General features: G+C 45.8%; 1 protein-coding gene across 10 annotated transcripts in view; it reads left to right on the forward strand.

Moving 5' to 3' along the window:
- The window catches only part of Pdzd2 (PDZ domain containing 2), a 372,451-nt gene that overhangs the window by 232,811 nt on the left and 121,491 nt on the right, over positions 1–18,149 (forward strand). Inside the window, exon 1 of one of the 10 annotated variants that reach the window (XM_076916417.1) lies at positions 2,038–2,237. The exons of 8 other annotated variants lie outside the window; for them this stretch is intronic. The gene's annotated coding sequence lies outside the window, so the exon portion shown is untranslated. Of the gene's footprint in view, positions 1–2,037; positions 2,238–3,121; positions 3,248–18,149 lie in introns of those variants that run through there. One more of the 10 variants, XM_076916418.1, reaches the window with a different exon arrangement.

Below are 18,149 nucleotides of genomic sequence, written 5' to 3' on the forward strand. Positions count from 1 at the left end.
CAGTCAGCTCTCTAGCCTCGGGAATTGGATGCTTGTCCTCCAGTGGTCTTTCCTATCTGACCCACCAGTGAAACAGCACAGGTGGGCCTGACTGTAAAGGGAAATCACCCAGGTGCTCAGAGCTTCCTCAGAGATGTGGTGGCCTATGAGGAGGACCATGGAGTTTTCTTTGGAGAAGTAAGTGTGTGTGTGTGTGTGTGTGTGTGTGTGTGTGTGTGTGTGTGTGTGTGTGTGTGTGTAAGAGAGAGAGAGAGAGAGACAGACAGACAGACAAAGACAGAGATAGACAGACACAGACAGATAGACCTGGTCTCTCTGTTTTATAGCTCTGGCTATCCTGGAAATCACTATTTAAACTAACCAGGCTGGGTTCCATTTCAGAGACATTTATCTGCCTCTTTGTTGTTTGTCATTTTATTGTTGTCATTACTAAAAAAAAACTTTTAAAAATTTATTTAACTATATGCATGTTTTACCTGCATGTATGTCTGTACCTGCAGAGGCCAGAAGAGGGCCTTGGGTCCCCAGGAACCAGAGTTAAAGACAGGGGTGAGTTTCCATGTGGGTTCTGAGAAATGAACCCTGGTCCTTTAAGAGAGCAGCTGGTGCTCTTAACCACTGAGCCAGCCATCTCTCCAACCCCCATTTCCTAAAAATAGTTTTGAAAATTGAAGAGCCTCTGTGGTAACTACACATAGGTTATGACAATATGTAATTTGGTGTCTGTAAATGAGGGTGTGTGATTGCATTGAATAAAAATCTAAAATAAATGGATAAATTCGAGAAGATGACTTTGTGGAGGTGTAGCCTGAGAACAGCTAGTAAGCAGAAGGTGCTTTCCTTCTGTTAAAACCTGTGTAGCTGGTGAGAATTTTGCTAATACTGCAGTCAGAATACACCATTTCCTTTTGAGTCGTTCATACATACTTTCAAACCTAATGTCAAGGTCTTGGGGCTACCAATACCTTTGCCTCTGGCTGGACTTCCAGAGACACCCCTCACTTCATTGCAAAGCAAAGCTATTTCCATATTATAGAAATAGGGTTGTTTGTGTGCTGCTTTGGGGGAGCCTATTTTTTCAAGTTGCATTTCCTGATAAAGTCGGGGTGAGAAATCAGGTCATCTTTGCAACTGCTGATGTGCAAGAAGGAGTGTGTGTTCTGATCAGCCATCTCCGTATTTGATAGTCTGAAATAGAAGATGGGATTAGCTGGATTAGAAAAGTGGGGATTTGTTGTCATGGAGACAAGTAGCCCTTCTTTCTTTACCAATGAATTTCATTATAAAATAAACTCCCATTTTTATATCCATTTTAATGCAGGTTTTTAAAAAACCTGTGTGTGTGTGTGTGTGTGTGTGAGAGAGAGAGAGAGAGAGAGAGAGAGAGAGAACACATACGGGTCTAGGGTCAGCAACGCTAGCTGGCTAATGAGCCCCAAGGACCACTTGTCTCTGCCTCCCACTGCAGCTCCAGCAGTTACAGATGTGGACCAGCTTTGACATGGCTGCTGGCAGTCCCAACTCTTACACAGCAAACATCCAACCCACAGACAACCACCTTGTTCCTTTAAAGTTCAAAATATACCTAGCTCTTTGGGAAGGGTTAGGTCACTGGGGTGAAACATTTCTCAGCTCATTTCCTGGTGTCACTTTTTTTAGTGAATATGAAATACACACTTGGTGTATTTTTTTGTTGGTCCATGCCTGAAATCTTGAGTCTCTGTGGTCTGTGTCCATAGTCCATATCATAAGCTGTCCTTCACTGAGGGCAGTGCTGACCTACAGATGCAGGCAAAAGGATTGCCAGGGGCTGGCTTCCCCCTTCACTCCCCCCAAATTTAAGTGGTTTTTAGCAGTCTGGATTTCACACACTGGCAGAGCCAGCCGTATGTGCCTCGTTCCCCCCCCCCCCCCCACACACACACAGTTTAGCTGGATGCACTCATAAATGAAAAATGATCTGAGTGCTTCAGGTGGGTGGGGCGGAGCTCGGCAGGTGAAGCTGGAGGAGAATCTCTTACTGTGCTCAGCAGAGGAGGAGGAGCTGAGGAGCTCGCTGGCAGGAAGTTGGAACACACAATGGCCTGGCTCACATTTTTTTGTTGATAGTTAGTAACCCTCTGTGAAGATCTGAATGGAGAAGGGAAAGAAAACACAGCGAACTTTGGCAACTGGCTTGTGCAAGTGGTTGTTGGAGCCCAGTTGGAGAGTGTTCACCTGGCCAGCTTACGATGCAGGTACGAAGCAGGCGGGAGAGCCAGTTCTGAGTCCTATTTCCTCTCTAGACACAACTTTTGACTGCCAGTGGCTTTTTTTTTTTTTTTTTTTAAATTAAGTATTTGAGAAATGAACAAGAAAAGACGTGAGTACCCTTAGTCTGAACTGCAGGTGTTCCTCAAGAAAGCCTTCTGTTACTACTTTGTTACTAGTTTGTTTGCCTAAGGGTAACTTTAAAAAAAAGTGAATCACGGAAAACCATGCCTCCTGTAACTTAAAGCCAGGTTTTAAATCGGCAGATGATAAATAGCAGGCACTGTTTTAGAACAAATACTTGGAAGACAGTTGACCAGAAATCGATTTCTTTCAAGTTTCAAAAAAAAAAAAAAAAAAAAAAAAAAAACCAAAAACAAAAAAAACCCAATTGTTACATTTTTATAGTTCAGAACCAAAGAGGGGCTTGCTAATTCCTTCTGACGTTTGGCTAACAGCTGGGAAATATCCACATACTGACTGGGATCCAGAGCAGAACTCCCGTGTGCTGGTGTTTTCTCCAGGGAGGCAGTCCACCTCTGCCTAGCCTCTAAGTCAGAAAGAGAGAAATCAGTGAGAAGACACGGTGTGGATTCTGAACGTTTGTTCAGAGGAGGGGTAGATGGAAGGCTGGCAACTGTCACAATAATGTCCTTACCCCCAGAAACAGGGAATGTTCTTTTGGAGCCAGTGTTGGCTGTACCCACACAGGAAGAAAACGGAAACATTTGTGTCTCTGGTGGTTGTATCCAATCTCAGAACATCCTCTCTGTGGTGGGGGCATGGGACTACTGGTGATAAAGAGAAACAGAACGGAAATACAGCCCAGCCCAGCCTGGTTTTCAGAACCATTTCCAGACCTTGCTTCTCCTTGTGTCAGGGCTGACCTGACATAGATCTTCCCCTCCAGTGAAGAAGCCGGAATGCTGTGAAACTGAGCTGACCCTGGGGCGGGTTAGCCATGACATGCCTGGTTACTGTGAGGTGAGCCTTTGAGGTAGGTAGAGAAGTGAGCTGCAGCCTGGATCTGGGAGTTCTTTGCTTGGAACTTTGAAAGCTTATGAGCGACAGAGCTGTGTCTGAAAAGGCAGCCATGGAGAGCTGCGTTGGGGGCTGCTGATTGGTAAGCTATTGTCCGTGGCCAGTAGTGGCCCATGTTTTAGTTTTGATTTTAGGCTCGAGGGAGCTGGGTAGCCACCCAAACCACACCTTATCACTGTCCTGTTCCTGTGTTTCAGCATTCCATAGCTAGCTTATACAGAGAGAAGATACTTTGGAGACGTTTAGGAAACCCCTGGCTCCTACCCTCCTGATACAGCCTTCCTCTGTCAAGCCTAGGTTTGTCTCCCACCCTGCCTTCAGACTGCTCCTGCCCCAGGTACCATGTGTAGTGACTTGATCTGAGCTGGGGGAATTGTCCTTTTCACAGGGCCTATTATGGAATCAGTTGGGTCAACAAATTATGGCCCAAGGGCCAAGCACAGCTTGTTCTAGCCTGTTTTTTGTATGGCCTGGGAGCTAAGGATGTGTTTCTACATTTTAAAGAGTTGGAGAAACAAAGATGGAGACTTACGCTCACAACACAGATTCACTCTCTGACCCTTTAGCAGAAAGTCTGTCTTTTAAGAACTCTGTTTCTCTGTATTCTTGGACAGTGTGTACAGCTGGTTGGCACAGCTCATCACGTATCCAATAGTTTGCATAGGCTGTGGTTTTGAAAGCTGTTTCTTGGTCTGTGGTCAATGGCACCGCTGCCTCCGAAAGTGTTGGGTTGTAGGTTCAGGGGTCAGGCAGTTGAAGATGTGCAACAAGTCTAATCAGTGGCAAAGCCTGTCAGTGGAATACGTGGCGATGGTTGGTTTTTCATCTATCCCTAGTGTGTGAGCCACAGAAGCAGCCACACGTTGACTGGACAATGCGATCACTTCCAGACTTCTGCCGTCTCAGTATTTGGCATTGCCACTTCAAAAAGAAAAAATGCTTCCTATAATAATATGTGTCTATATGTACACACTATGTGTAAGAAGTTAACTGAATGTGGTTTCTCATTTAGAACAAGGTTTCCCTATGAATCCCTAAAAGCACTTAGTGAAAGCCTGCCAGCCTTCCCATGAACACCCGGGTCCCTACATCACACAGTGTCTCATTGTTACTGTCATGTCTAATAAGGGAAAAGGAAAATCTGGTGACCTTGCTAATGTTCTACTTGTGTCAAAACTGCAGGCCTGGATCCAGCGCTGGCTTCTGTAAGGAGCTTGTTGTCCACTGCAGACACACAGGAAATCTTTCATAAGGAATGCCAGGTTTGAGAAGGAAAACGAAAAGCCTGTGATTAAGCTTTTTTTCACCAGAACATTTCACTCATCTATCCTTTTCCAGTATTTGAAGACTGAGTGTTGTCAGTAAAGAAGGGTGTGGGTGGAGCTTAACTTGACGGATGGAAACAAGTGAGGGATGGGTAAAAATACAAGCAGTCCAGTCCCTCGCAGGAGGTAAAAAGCCTATGAACAAGATGGCGGCTGTAACCCCTGAGGAGTCAGGTTGGTGGAGCCAGGAGGAGTGGGTCATTAATCTGCCATGGGAGCTGCAGAGCCTCGCCTGTGTTTAGCAAAGGGGTTGGCTCTGCAGTTGGAAATTAAGCAACCTGCTGTTCCTGTATGCACCGGAATTTCAGACCTTCAGAGACCTATTTTGCATAACTGTTGCAATCCTACTGGAAGCCGACCCACTAAACTTTGGCAGTGTGAGGGAGTTCCAGGAGCTTGCCCAGAAAGACTGGAGCTGTGTTGTGTGGCCATTCTTGATGGGGCAAGAGGAAGGGTCAGCTCCTGTCCCCAGAGGGCCTCCTTTGTGTGAGTGACACTGTGTGTCAGAGCCTTGGTCTGCCTGATATCTCAGGCAGGGTCAGAGGGGCCCTTTGAACTCCTGTCTTAAAGACACAGATACAGGAAGGTCCTAGAAGCCTTGAACAGCTTTAGTGAGCAACTCATTGATTCGGACCTCACAGCATTCTATGTTTGGCTGGGGCATCTGTCTCCTCTCTTTGGCTATTTAAACAGGGCTGAAATTTTACGTCTATTTATTGTTTCTTTTCCTTTTGTTTTGACAATGAGATACACACACACTCATATATACACATACACGTAAATATCCTTATATATTCATATATGTGTATGTATAATTCATATATCTATATGTGTGTGGATTATCCATATATGCATATATATGTGTGTGCATACACATATATATGTGTATGCATGCATATATATATATATATATATATATATATATATATATATATATCCTTTCTTTAAAAGCTTTGTAAACCTACACGAGAGGAACACCAAGCCATGATTTTGAGTATGTGAACATTTACATGAACATTACAGAAAGGGAGTCAACAGTGTAACAGCCCAGTGGCCAGCAGAATAGACTTGACTGGCTTTGTATGCCCTAAATACTTGTTGCCCCCTTTAAGACAAAGGCCTCTCATGTATTTCTGTGTATTTACTGCAGTAGGGACGATTCAATGCAGGACCCTTCCATTGCTCTGCCTTCTCTTGAGGGATAGAGAGCAAGATGCTGGTCTTCCTGCCCACTGACCTGGCATCTACACCATGACACAGGGGAGAAGGCACTGGGTGGCTTTGTGGCCCCCACAGGCATGTCTGCCCCAGGTTTCACTGGTTTACTCCACTCAGGTGTGACTGAGTACAAGGGCATATTGAGATTCCCTTTACAGTGTTTGTCTGTCCCCATTGTCCTTCCGAGTCTGACAGAAACAGGCCCAGAAAGCAGGTGACCTGGGACTCTGGGTCTGCTTTGCCTGTCATGACTTCTCCAATCATTTCACCTGCATTTTACATGACAGTACTGAAAGTGACTCCTTGTTCAACAGAAGGACCAACCCAGAGCCCACATTTTTAGTAATAGCAGGGTTTAGAGCATTGGTTCTCAACCTGTGGGTCGCGACCCCTTTGGAGATTGAATGACCCTTCCATGGGGGTCACCTTCAGAAAACATAGATACTTACATCATGATTCAGAACCATTTCAAAATTACAGTTAGGAAGTAGCAACAGAATAATCTTATAGTTAAGGGTCACCACAACAGGTATTAAAGAGTCTCGGCATTAGGAAGGTTGGAAACCACTGGCTCGATTTAACATGGGCTACAGGAGAACCCATTTCTCTGCCTTTCTACTTTGAACACTGCCTTCCCTCCTCTCCCAGCATTGGAGAGGGAAACCAAACTGCAAGTTTGCAGAAGGTGACTTGGAGAAAGATACAGGGTAGCCTGTAGAATCCATTTGGTCAGAAGCCTCTCTGTTTCAGTCAGTCTGGGACAAATGGTGGGGACAGATAGACACAGTGTTAGGCTGATTTTAAGGGACTGCACAGGCCTATTCTTGCATTGTATTTTCTCAAGACTTTATGTCGCCACAACCACCACAAAGATGGGTTTTTACAAACTCTCTACCTTCCTTCTGCAGTTAACAGTCAAGAATCTCTATACAAATCTGACACGGGTGGAAGCCCCTGAGACAGAGGACCAAAAGGGGATGCAAGTAGAGCAGACAACCTCCACTTGAGTGACACTAATCCCAGAGTCTGTGGTTACATTCTTCATGGGACAGCTGGCTTTTGTTCACTCCTGCCAGCTCTGCCCCTTCTGGGGAAAGTGTTCACCCATCACCAACAGAAGGGTCAGCCTTCCAAAACACTCCTGTTTGACTGGCCAAATTCCACTTTGCCTTCGGCTTAACAACATTTTAGGCTTAAGTTAGCCAGTCTGCTGCCCGCTGCTGCCTGCCGGCCCAGCCCCTGGCTTTGGAAAATATCACATGTATCTTATTGTAACAGACTCAGGAAAGTTTTGGCAGAAGAGCTATAAAGACCTGGAAAGGAAACAAAGTTACTTCTAAGTGCTGCCGAGAAGGTGGTAGCAAGACAGGATGCAGGTCAGCTCTGTAAGGCACAGGCCAGAGCTTGCTTGGCTTCAGTCTGTCCCTCAAGTGAACCAATAGTGTAAGAGAGAATGAAACATAAAAGCTGAGAAATAGACCAGAGCACATCTGGGGGCCTGTGGGGTTATCTTGGGGTCCCATTTGCCTGACCAAACTCTGAGACCAATTTCATCGTAAATCCTGCCGCTTTCACACACACATATATATAAAGTGTGTCTCTGTGTGTGTGTGTATATATACTCTTTTTAAGTTATTATTCTCTAAACTTTTATAGATGTTGTGCTGCTTAATCTTATGTCAACTTGTTACACAAACTAGAGCTATCTGAAAGAAGGGAACCTTACTGAGAAAATGCCTCTATGAGACCTGGCTGTAAGGCATTTTTAAAATTAGCAATTGATGGGGGAGGGCCCAGCCCATTGTGGGTGGTACCATCCCTGGGCTGGTGGTCCTGGGTTCTTTAAGAAAGCAGGCTGAGCAAGCCATGATGAGCAAGCCAGTAAGCAGCACTCCTCCATGGCTTCTGCATCAGTTCCTGCACCCAGGTTCCCACCTTGTCTGAGTTCCTGTCCTGACATCCTTCAATGATGAGCAGGGCTGCGGAAGTGTCAGCAGACTAAACCCTTTCCTCCTCAACTTGCATTTTGATGGTGGTGCTTTGTCCCAGCAATGGAAACCTTAAGACAGATGTGTAAATTGTACCTAAATCATTTCCATCCTGCTCCAGCTTCTCCTGGATAGCCTAGTATGTTTTTCTTCCAAACTTACATCTCTCTCTGCCTCTCTCTCTCTCTCTCTCTCTCTCTCTCTCTCTCTCTCTCTCCCTCCCTCCCTCCCTCCCTCCCTCCCTCCCTCCCTCTCCCCCTCTCCCCCTCTCTCCCTCTCCCCCTTTCCCCCTCTCCTCCCCCTCTCTCAATAGATATTTTGAATAAGTTTGTTTGGTGTCAGTCACTGAGTATCTCATCTTAAATTTGAGTAGAGTTCATTATGTTAAACTCTTAAAAGGAGAAGTAAGTCAGGCCTGGCGGCTCATACTTGTAACTCCAGCATCCAGGAACCTGAGGCAGGAAGATTGTCATAGGTTCAGAGCCATCGTGAGCTATAGGAACACAGAGTTCCAGGATAGTTTGAGCTACAAAGTGAGGCACTATCTCAGCTGCACCGCCCCCGCCCACCACCCACACACAGCCTTTGAGTGACATACATTTGTTGTCACTGGGACTTCAAAGGGGAGGAGAGTGTGTTATCAATTTTAGTTCTTTCTGCCCGTGGGCATTTCATTCATTCTAGAAGCAACCTCTAGGTCATGCTAAAATCTGAGAAGTCTCAAAGTTAAGGCACTATGCCTTGTAAAGAGTCACCTTTCTAAGCCAGTGACAGTGGCTATCCCAGTGCTGATTGCTATAGCATGACTTACTATGACAGGTTCTTGTTATACGCAGGCTGACTCTCCAGCCACTTCCAACTCTGACTTTTGCTAGGGTTTATGCCGTAGGATTCTTTAGAGAAAGAACCAAGAATGTGTATAATTTTAAGAGTAAATGTATGAGTTGGGCTCACATGGTCATCCATGATAGCCGTCTGCAGCAGAGAGCCACACCGCCAAACGAAGCACAGAGTTCAGTAACCCAGCCCCAAAGTCCCAAAGTGCTGCTGTGTACGCCCACATCCAAAGGCTAGGATCTAGACTCTGAGTCCATGGCAACGCAGCAGAAAGAGCACAGTTGCTCTGGAAGAGAGGCACAGCACATGCAAGTGTCCCTTTGTTGTAACCCCACCTCCTCCACCACAACCCATCTCCATCATTAGGGGTGAAGGAGTGTCCCCAAATCCAAGATGTCCTTTTCACTCATTTGCTGACCGCCCCACCCCCATCAGTCTTCCCTGGAAAAAAGCCTCATAGACACTTGCAGCCATATGCTTCACTGACTCTCAGGGAAACCCTCAAGCTAAAGGTGATGACTCAAATTAACCACCGCAGGCTATTGGCCTGCACCCTAATCAGTAGTGACCTAGAAAACGATTTTGCAATGAGCCAGTATAGGGTGATCATATGGTATGGTTTAGATGCTCTTTCAGATGAGCAAACTTAAGAAGAAGCTAATGTGAATGTTATCATCCTTCATCTTCCCTCCCCCTCCCCCTCCCCCTCCTCCTCTCCCCTCCCCCTCCTCCTCCCCCTCCCCGAGTATATGTATGTGTGTGTGTGTGTGTGTGTGTGTGTGTGTGTGTGTGTGATGAGATCCAGGCCATAGTTTTTTCACAATACTCCCATGGACCTGGAACCAGGCTGTTATTGCATGTAAAACTTGCTCCGTAAGGCCGTGTTCGATTCGTAGTTCTTTTTTCTCTGTAAACATATCGCTCAGGCACTCCCGTGATGTACTTGTTCTAAGAGAAGAGTGTCTCTCTGTAGCTCTGGCTAGTTCTGTAGGAGATCACATCATGTGTCACAAGGCTCCTTAAGGGGGATGCTAAGTTCTCCCTTTGCTTTCATGGCACTTGTGGTGTTAGAGAAAAAAGGCCCGCAGAGCAGTTTTAGATGCTGTGGGTATGTGGTTTTGAAATGCAGAGACAAATCGATTTGGCTTCTCCTGATAATGAATCTTATTTTGAGAGGCACAGTTGACATGGCTGGAGGGAGTGTCACGTTCTCTCGGTGAGAAAACCACCCAGAAAAGATGCTTATGGTCTAAGAGTCGGGGAGCCTGTCCCAGAAGGGACAGTTACAGCTCAGTGTCAGCCACTGCTCTAAAGACATTCATTGGAAAGTGGCTACGCCCCAGGAGCAGCACAGTCCCTTTGAAGTGGGATTATTTGGGTTGTTCTGTGCAGTGGTGTTCTGAGTGCAGCATGACATCCCTGCTCAGAAGTGTTAGAAGCCAACTTAAGAGTTGGATCCTTGGTGCTCATTAACACACAAGTTGCTTATCTGTATTCGACTCATGAAGAGGAAGCCAGGTGACCTAAGCCTACAAGGTAAAGGCAGCAGCTATCAGAGGAAATGATTGGATGAACTGATAGGTGGATGTCTTAGTTAGGGCTCTCTGCTTTGAAGAGACACATGACCACAGCAGCTCTTATAAGGAACCATTTAGTTGGGACTGGATGACACAAAGCATGATTGTGGTGCCGTGCAGGCAGACATGTACTGGAGAAGGAGCTAAGGGTTCTACATCTGGATCAGCAGGCAGGAGAGAGAGAGAGAGAGAGAGAGAGAGAGAGAGAGAGAGAGAGAGAGACAGAGAGAGAGAGAGAGAGAGAGAGACAGAGAGAGAGAGACAGAGAGAGAGACAGAGAGAGAGACAGAGAGAGAGAGACAGAGAGAGAGAGACAGAGAGAGAGAGACAGAGAGAGACAGAGAGACAGGGCCTGGCTTGAGCATCTAAGATCAAAGCCTACCCCTAGTAGCTTCCACCAGCAAAGCCACACCTACTCCAGCAAGGCCATACCTCCTAATAGTGCCACTCCAACTGTACCTAAGAGATCTATTTGCATTCAAATCACCACAATGGGAGTGATCAATGAATGAGAGGATAGCTACCAGCGGTGGTGGCATTTGCTTCTTTCTTTTTGAACGAGATCCTGAAGCATCCATATTTATTTATTTAGTTAGTTAGTTACATCCCAAGTGTTGCCCTCCTTCCTGATCCCACCTCACAGAGTTCCTCCCCTCATCCCCACTTCCCCTTTTGCCTCTGAGAATGCCCCGCCTCCCCACCATCCCCTCACCCTGGTGTCTAATCCTGCAGAGACTTAAAGCATCCTTCTTTAACCTAGATTCTCCGAAGAGATTTAGAGGAGCAGGGGTGGGAAGTTCCCCGAACCTAGAAGGGGGATACTTAATGTTTACGGTTACCAAAATGTAGCTAAAATGTCATGTTTCCTGAGGCAGAGACACATAGATCTCTGAGTCTGAGGCCAGCCTCTCTCCCTCTCCCTCTCCCTCTCCCTCTCCCTCTCCCTCTCCCTCTCCCTCTCCCTCTCCCTCTCCCTCTCCCTCTCCCTCTCCCTCTCCCTCTATTTACATATATACACATATATACACATATATATACACATACATGTATGGTTTTAATTGGACTGAAAAAATGGCTCAGCAGTTAAGAGCACTTGCTGCTCTTCTAGATGACCTGAGCTTCGTTCTCAGCACCCACATTGGGTGACTCACAACCACCTGATAATTTCACTTCCCTGGGCTCAGACACCTCTTCACACCTCCTTTAGTACACACATATACTTCCTCTCTCTCTCTCTCTCTCTCTCTCTCTCTCTCTCTCTCACACACACACACACACACACACACACAATCTTTTAAAATACTGTTTTGAGACTTTTATTAACTAACCAAGAGAAAGCCAAAACAAATAGGGAGGAAGAAAAAAAATTAACGGAGGACACTGTGGTGTGTTCTAGCCTTTATCACTGGAGGACGCTGAAGAAATGGAGATTTATTTAGTAAGTCTAGGGTGGGGCTGGACATTTCTGTTTTTCTGATGAGTGTAGAGTATCCTGGCTATGGCCTACAGCAGTCCAAATGAAGGCCTGAATCCTCAAACTTACTTCCCATAACTTTAATATACACCAGTGTGGTTAATAGCTTACCTGCCATAATTCTTGGTACAAGTATGTCCCAGTACGGGAAATACTGGAGGAAGCTCAGCCGTCTTCACCTACTTCAGAGGGCATATGTTGTTGCCTCATTTAGAACCCAGGGCCATGGCCAGCTTGAGACACTAACAGGGTGGCGGTACAGAGTTTGTAAGGTGTGCACGAGTGTCTCCCCAAGTGACTGACGAAACCTACATTCCTGGCTACAGCGGCAACCTCAGAAGGTTGTTTCCTGAGCTTTTCCAGACAGGTGTGCATCACATGAGCCGTGAACCACGAAGCAACGCCTGTCTGTAGCTGCTTACCTTCACCCACATGCCTGGAAGAAGGCAGCACTACCACTAAAAACTGCTGCATGTGTGCTGGCCAGATGCTTCGCATTGAGGAGCCTGGTGTGTGGCTTCTTTCCCCAGGGGCGTTTGATTAAGCTTATCATTAGATGATACAATTATATATTTCTGTGGGATGTTTGCAGACTTTGGGGGGGGGGTGTTGGACAGTTTATAGACATTTAAAGATAAAGTCATTTGGCAGCAGGGGTCGAGTTGAACTTCCACAACCCAAGCAGATCTTTCTAATGATATTACCCCCAGAGCCCCCAGAAAGGATGGGCCATCTCCTCAGGGGTGTGCCAGTGGCTTTGGGGAAACTTCTTAGGTCACAGTCAACTGTGCTTTCACAGTGTGGTTACAGATGTCCAGAAATCCAATTTTGTCTGCACACTGGAAGTAATCAGTTGCCTGGAGACCAACTGACACTAATCATGTCCCACAGACTCAGGCACCAGCAAATCTCAGCCAGGCTTATTTACAGAGTCCCAATAAAGAAAAAAAAAAAATCTTTGCTGTGACTTCGTGTTTCTGTCATCTTTCTTTTCTTTCTTTTTCCTTTTCTTTGTTGTTGTTGTTTCTGTCATCTTTAATCTTGTCTTCTCTGGAGAGAGCTCCTTAACAGTGAGGCCTTCCTGTGGAAAGGTCTTAAGGGATATTCCAGAAAGCAGGACTTCATGTCTGTTGGCATATCAAGGGCTGAAGAATCCAGGACCCTCAGTGTATACATGGCCTTTACTAGCTTCTCTTGTCCCTTCCCTCCTATCCTGTCTTAGTTAGGGTTTTACCACTGTGAGCAGACACCATGACCAAGGCAACTCTAATAAGGACATCTAATTGGGGTCTGGCTTACAGGTTCAGAGGTTCAGTCCACTATCAATCAAGACAGGAACATGGCAGCATCCAGGCAGGCATGGTAAAGGAGGAGCTGAGAATTCTACATCTTCATCTGAAGGATGCTAGCAGAATATTGGCTTCCAGGCAGCTAGGATGAGGGTCTTAAAGCCCATGCCCATAGTGACACACCCACTCCAACAGGGCCACACCTTCTAATAGTGACACTCCTTCGGCCAAGCCTGTTCAAACCATAACATATCCCAATTCCCTCCTTTCGCTTATTTTTCCTTCCATGTGGATTGCTCCCCTGGGTGGGATCTGGTTTTTCCTGGGCCCCCTTATTTGCTCAGTTGCTTACTTGTTCATTCATTGAGGATTGTTTCTGAGGAGAGGAACTGGGGAGATGGGACCATTACAGTGTGATCCTTACTGTTCAACCTTTCTACTGTGGCACAGTTCCACATATCCCTAAGACACCCTGCCATTTTGAGAAACACAGGAAACCCTCCCCCGTTACTGGGCAGATTCTCCCTGATATATGTGTTTGTTGTGTAGTCATGTGCCACATAACCATGTCTCAGTCAATGACTGGCCACACATGATGGGGGGTCTCTTAAAATCATATGACCCACATCATAGCCACCTTACTTTGAGAAAGCACTACAATGTCCACCCAAAGGCGGTGTCATAAAGTGACATATTACTCAGGTCAAAGGCATGTTGGGTGGTTCTTTTTTAAAAAAAAAAAAAAACATTTATTTTTGTGGTTATACATGTAAGGACACGTGTGTGAAGGTGAGAGGTCAGCTGCCAAGAGAGCTCATCACTTCCCTTCTTCCTCCCATTGAGGATCAGGTTAAACACAGCAACCAACTTGGAGAAGGCAGTTTTGGGCTTTGAACCCTCTCACCAGCCCCAAGCAGTTCTTGATTGTACAGATCTCTTCAGGGCTAGCTCATAGTTGTCATGTTGTCGCTGGTTCCCAAGAACTGTTCTGAGTGTGGAAGCCCTCAAATGGGCCGTTCACAAAATAGTTGGCTTGTTCTGTTTGCTGGCTGAATGGATCTGAGTGGGCTTAGAGCCCTGGATGCGCAGCTTGTCCACAGTGAGTAGTGGGTTCAGCGGAGATCTCATGCCTTAACCATACTTTTTCTGTTTTGCTTGAACATTTTACATGATGAAGATGTTATACAAAGCACTGTCTTTGTTCTCTTCGAGTAAGGCTTGCCAAATTATTTATTTAATTAGCCAAATTTGGAAACTATTCCAGTAGACTCATTAGCTCAGCTCCAGATCCCAGATCCCTGCTTTTGTGGATGAGAAAACGGGCTCTGAGAATAAATTCCCTGACTGTCACAAATGGACTGGAGGCTGATGGGTTAATATCTGAAGAACTTGCTCCATGGTTCATCTTCTAGGCCTTGGGCATCTCATTTCTGAGGTATTGTAGTAGAACTGTGACCGTCAAGTGCCCACACATATGGGTTGCTGGAATAAGTTCAACCTAAGCTTAGCCCTCCATCCTAGGCTCAAACTCTAGTGACATTAACCACTCTGATGTTTCCACAGCCGGCAGGCAGTGGACACGTGGGTTACCCACTGGGTTCTTATTGATTGCTTTACTCTTTAGTACCTAACTTGCTCAAGTGAGACAGGGAGGGATCGATAGATCTACACCACCTCCAGTAAGAGAATGTAAAAGTCAAATGCAGCTACCAGAAGGGCTTTGGGGAGAAACGCAGAAGCCCTTAATCTTAATCAGTGTTAGGTAGTTTTGACAGCATCGAGGTTGATGCATTATCCCCAGACACTTGCCTTGGGTTTTAGTTAGGGTTTCCATTGCTGCAGTTAAAGCATTAGGACCGAAAGCAGCTCAAAAGAGGAAAGGGTTTATTTGGTTTATACTTCAACATCACAGTCCATCACTGAGAAAGTCAGGAAAGAACTCCAGGCAGGAGCCTAGAGGCAGGAACTGAAGCAGAAGCCGTGGAGGAACACTGCTTTCTGGCTTGCTCTCAGCTCTAAGTGGCTTGCTCAGCCTTGTACCATCTAGGACCACTGCCCCCCCCCCCCCCCCCCGGGTAGCACTGCATTTAGGGAACTGAGTCGTCCCACATCAATCACTAGCCCAGAAAATTCCTACGGACTTGCCTGTAGGCCGGTCTTAGAGAGACATTTTCTCAACTGATGTACTTCTTCCCAAATATGTGAAGTTGACAAAAACAAAGCAAAACCTAGCCAGGACACCCTCTCTGCTCAGTGGCTCTATGTCAGTAGTTCTCAACCACTGGGTTGCAACCCCTTAAATGATCCTTTCACAGGGGTCACATATTTAGGTATCCTGCATATCAAATAGTTATGATTCACAGCGGTAGCAAAGTTACAGTTGGAGGTAGCAAGGAGATTGGTTTTAGGGTTGGGAATCACCACAACATGAGGAAATGTATTAAAGGAACCCAGCATTAGGAAGACTGAGAGCTACTGCTTTATATGGACTCTATCTATGCAGAAGCAACACTTTCTTAGGACTAACAAAAGCCTACTGGGGGCAGGGAGACGGAATCAGGATTCCCATGGGAACACAAATTTCTCATTTCCTGACGGTGGTAGCTGTGTCAGCCACTGATGAATCATTTCACACCCTCTGCCCTTTTGGCAGTCACATCCCCACCACACTCCAGAGCAGAGCCTCCAGGTGAGCAAGTGCACACAAGCCCCAGGACGATGTTGTTCTGTATGCAGAAGGCAGTGTGGCTGCCTTTCTTCCCGCCTCTCCTGTTGTCCTGGGTGGTAAGAAGGTTCAAGATCTAGCCTCTTCAGGATGGCAGAGGTTTGGACTGTGTGTTCCACATCTGATTTGAAACCAGACAGCTTTTAATATCTGTGAAAATCTGCTGCAGATGTTCAACAAGCAGATTCCCCCTAAAATAAAGCTTTATTCATCTCTCCCAGGAAATGTTCCTGCTCAGCCTGGAAGAGATACGTAGTCCATGGTAATTAGCCTCCGTGTTGGGCATCCACTACGTGTCTCCTCCGAGCTGCACGGGTTTAGGGAAAGAAGGCACACAGAGAAAATGTACATAAAATATAAAGAATTAATTCAAACTGAAAGAATATGCGAATTCATCACACGCTAATAGTTGCATGTGCTTCTGTAGCAGAGGTTACTTGATGCCAATGTTACAGCTGTAGGTAGGGGGGCTGTTGTGAGTTGGACTTTGACTCCTAAGCAGGTGTGTGTGGGCAGTGTGAAAGTGTGCAAACACGGGAATAGGGCTTCATGGGTTCTGTGAGCCTCAGCACTGAGGAGAAGGGGACCCCTGAGAAGAGTGCATCCTGAGATGAAGGCACTCACAGGTTGGCCAGGGGTGGCCTTAAGGGCAAAAGGAGGAGATCGAAAAGACTTTAGCAGAACCAAACAAAAGACTTTATTAAGACGTTAACACGGAGACTTGTGCACAGTGGTTTCAGTCATTCTCAGTGTCTCTAAGCCTGTTTATCACAGCTGGACTGCAGTAACACCTCCCGTGGTAAATTACCTAGAGACTTGAGGACAGAGAAGAGCGTGTTCCAGCTGTTTCATTCGTTCAGAGATATCTTACCTTCTTCATTATCATTGTGTGTGTGTGTGTATGTGAGTGTGCATGTGTACGTGTGTTTGTGTATGGATCCCCAAGGTTAATATCAGGAGCCGTTCTCCCTAGCTCTTCCACCTTATTCATTAAGGCAGACTCTCTCAATCAAACTCAGAGCTCACTGATACAGCTAGTCCTACCAGCCAGCTTGCTCTGGGGAATACCCTGTATGTTGGTTTTGTTGCTGTTGTTGTTGTTTGTTTCTTTGTTTTGTTTTTGTTGTTGTTGTTTTTTTCCTATTGCTGTTATGAAATACCATGGCCAAGGCCACTTACAAAAGAGTTTATCTGGGCTAACAGCCCCAGAGGGTTAGAGTTCATGATGGTGGAGTCAAGGTAGGGCAACAGGAGCAGGAAGCTGGTAGCTCACAAGCTGAACTTCAGGTAGGCTGAGAAGGAATAGTTTGAGGCTTGAAAACCTCAAAGCCCGCCACCCAGTGACATACTTCCTCCAACCAATTGATGCCTCCTCAAACAGCACCATCAGTTAGGGACAAAGTATTCAAGTGCCTGATGCTATGGGGGTAGGCATTTCTCATTTAAACTACCATCCTCTGTCTCTGCCTTCCAAGGCTGAGATTTTAGGGAGGCCCACCCAGCGTTTATGTGAGGTTTAGCTTTATCCAAGCTCGGACTCTTGTGCTCACACAAGCATGTTAAACACTGAGCCGTTTCCCTAACTTACACATGTTTTTTAAAAAATTGAAAAACAATAACAACAACAAAAGCACACTAAGGGGAATCAGTCCAGGAGACGTGACCTCCTGACAACTTCACCCTCACGTGTAACAGAAGAACAATATAAAACACCAGGTCGAAGCATGACAGCTTGGAGGTTACAAGTATCAGACAGCTAAGGGAAAAAGTTAATGCTAAATATTACAGGTTTGCAGGATTTACGAAGCCCACAGAAGGCAATGGAAGTGTAGAAATCTTGGCTTATAGGCAAAAAGCAAGGATGATTCGGTGGCCAAGGACCACGTTCAAGGTCATGACAGTGAAAACTAACTAGCACAGATAGGATAATGCATTTGGGATTCATCTATACAGTTTAGTGTATCACGAGTCTGTTGCTTTGTATTGCTGAAAAGCCTTCCTGTGTGTATATGTGTCACAGTTGGTGCATCCACTGAGTCTTTGAATGTGTGATTATACCATAGAGAGAGCCATGTGATAAAGAAGAGGTTCTAAACCCTTTTCTTCTGCTCTTGGATAAAGAAAGGTTTCCTCTCTCTCTCTCTCTCTCTCTCTCTCTCTCTCTCTCTCTCTCTCTCTCATTTGTGGTCTCTACACTTAGTTCTTCTAGATTGTCAGTTTTTAATAGCTCCAAAACACTGAAAAATATGTACAGTGTTTAGGTGAATTTGGTTTCTGTTTGTTTGCTGGCTTGCTTGCTTTGTCTGCAAGCATTACCATTGGGTTTTCATCTGTTTTGAACGTAGACTTTATTTCTATCTCTTGACTACATTTTGAACCAAGTTACACTCGTCCTGGTCTTTGTTGTTCTTTAAAAAGAAAACTC

The sequence above is a fragment of the Arvicanthis niloticus genome, chromosome 19 (assembly GCF_011762505.2).
Source record: "Arvicanthis niloticus isolate mArvNil1 chromosome 19, mArvNil1.pat.X, whole genome shotgun sequence".
In the NCBI taxonomy this organism is placed as follows: Eukaryota; Metazoa; Chordata; class Mammalia; order Rodentia; family Muridae; genus Arvicanthis; species Arvicanthis niloticus.